Here is a 2,884-nt window from a genome sequence, read left to right on the forward strand (position 1 = left end):
AGAAGTTTTTACTTTTAATATCAGTCTTGGGTGTGTGGACAAAATGAGTGGAAAGTACTGAGAGTCCCCACCCCTTCTTCCTTCTGCCCCCAGTTTCTCCTGCTACATAAGGCTCACTCTCAGTGTTATCCATCCTATGTTATCCATCCTTACACGCTCAGCGTTATCCACCTACCGCCAGCTCCAGCACGCCACATGTTCCCGATGTCCTCCCTGTGTTGTCACTCCTTCTCTTTTCCCAAACCCTGGCAGTCAGGTCACTTCCTGTCTGCGTGCATGGTACTGGCGTCTTGAGTGTCATGGAATTCAAATCACGCAGTGTACAGTGCTGTCGGATGGGTTTTTTCCATTCAGCAGTTGGCATTTACGTCTCCTCTCAGTTGGCTCATGGCACATTTCTTCTCAGTGTTGGCACGCATCACAGTTTATGTATCTACCCCCTGCTGAAGACCATCTTTGGCAGTTGCTGTGTTTTGGAAATTATAAATAAAATGTCTCTAAAATTTCATATGCCGGCTGGATAGGATGTAACACACCTGCCACCCCAGTACTCAGAAGTGGAGGAGCGAGTCTGAGGCCTGGCCTCAAAATAGATTACCACACAATCAGCATTCACATGTATATTCTTCCGGGGACAGATGAATCTATTGTTAAATCAAAGAATAAGGAAGGAGAGCTTTCTTAGAACAACAGGAGTCATGTAGAAAACATGAACATTTCCACACTGAACCATAACCAAAAACAAAAGAATTTGCCATAGCAAATTCAAAAGGTGAACAGCTGGGGGCAGTAGAGACACGGCACTTGATGACAGTTGACAGTTTAGTTAGCCTATTGTAGACCTTGAAGAAAAGATTTTCCTATTCTTTGGCTATTTTGTTTTCTTCTGTTGAAAAGACACACACATAATCAATTCCTTTAGAAATTGCCAATAAACCACGTAGGTATTTAGACTTACCTATTCACCAGATTTCAATGTATAACACTACAAGAAAATACACTAATTAACACAAACGGAAATCCTATAGATTTTTAGGGAAGAAGGATTATTTTCACAAGGCGCAGTTACCGTTTTCAAATGCGAGTTATTTCCAGAGTCATGTTAGAATAATGTCTGTGGTCTTCCTCTCCAGCTGTAAGAAGAGGGAGTATTTCCCTGTTCTTATTGCTGATGGATCTTTTTCCAGTCTCTGTGAAGGCCTGCCCAGAACTCCACCAGGGAACACAAGATGAAACATAGGCCCAAATAGTCACAGAACTCTAAATATGGAGAGGAAAAGAGTGGGAAATGATTGTCAATGGACATGAATGATGTGGTGGACAAGCCTCTCTAATGCAAGTCTAATGTACAGTGCCTTTTTTATGGCAGGGAGAGGAGTTTTGGGATTTGTGTTAGCTTTGTTTGCTAAGTAGGCACTCTGCTACTTGAGCTACTCTGCCAATCTTGAGTTGTTGCAATCTCTTGAATCAATAAGAAAAACAATATATGTCTATAAAGCAATAAAAGAATTAGTTAAGTATATGCACATGGAGGATAAAGCAAAGGGCATTCAGTTGATTCCAAGACATGGCCATTCCCGTCTCAACCTAGAGAGCTATAGGGGCCACGACTAAAGCCAGGATCCAGTGGGCCTGAAGATCGCGGTTCAAAGCCAGCTGGGACAGGAAAGTCCATGAGACTCTTATCTCCAATAAACCGTCATTAGCTCCAATAAAGTGGCACTGTGGCTCAAGTGGGAGAGCGCTCTCCTTGAGCTGAAAAGCTGAGGGACAGCACCGAGTCCCAGAGTTCAGGCCCCATGACCGACAAAAAAACAAAAACAAAAACAGGATCCAGTCTCCTAATGACCAACTTGTAGTTTCTCTCATGATCAAGATCTAAAGCCTTCTCTCTGTGTGTTGCCCATGCCAATGTGACCCACATTTATGTGTGTGTGTGTGTGTGTGTGTGTGTGTGTGTGTGTGTATCCTGGTACTGGGGCTTAAATCCATTGTCTCCAGGCACTGAAGTGAAGCAAACCAGAAGGAGACAGAGCACATTAGGGAGGTTCTGGGTAGAGCCCTCCCAGGCCTTTGAATTCCTCAGGGATCCCTGGGCCTGAGAAGCTGATCTGCCCCTCCCCTCCCCTTGGTAAAGGATCAGGTCTAGCCTTGAGCTGGAGCCCCAGAGGAAGTCTCACTACCCACACAGCACTGATGGAGATGCCCTGAGTGACTCATCCAGACTCAGAGACTTCCTAACCAACCCACAACCTGCAGCCGAGGGTCTCTCTCACAGGGCATGAAGGAGAGGAGGAGGAGAAAGAGGAGAAGGAGGAAGAAGAAGAGGAGGAGGAGGAAGAGGAGGAGGAATAGGCGAAGGAGGAGGAGGAGGAGGAGGAGGAGGAAAAGGAGAAGAAGAAGAAGAAGAAGAAGAAGAAGAAGAAGAAGAAGAATCAAACTAGAAGGTGTGTCAGAGGAGCTCCAGGAACCCTGCTCTGGTTTCATTTCCAGAGTCTCAACTATTGCTCAGCTCACTCCACTCTCTGTCTTCTCCAACGATCACAGGAGCATGGACCGCTCCCTTCCCACACATTCCACATCAAACTTTGAGACAGAGAGCTGATGCCCACTGCAGCCGTGAGCAAATCAATGGTTTCGGTGGTTGAGGAGTTCAGAGGGGCGTCTTCGCCTTCACCTAGGAAGCTTACATGCAGTCCAAAAGGCAGTGCTCAGCAAGGCTTGCCAGGACGCAGCCTCCTGTTCACCGTAGCTTTTACCTACTGGAGCAATTATGAGGCCAAGAATCCACTGTGGAAGTCACAGAGCCCAAGATGGCTGCTCTCTGATCCTTCACCATCCCTGCTCTAGGGCTGAGCAGCCCCTGCAATTCCTGGCCACTGAT

The sequence above is a fragment of the Dipodomys ordii genome, unplaced genomic scaffold, assembly GCF_000151885.1.
Source record: "Dipodomys ordii isolate 6190 unplaced genomic scaffold, Dord_2.0 Scaffold302, whole genome shotgun sequence".
NCBI classification, from domain to species: Eukaryota; Metazoa; Chordata; class Mammalia; order Rodentia; family Heteromyidae; genus Dipodomys; species Dipodomys ordii.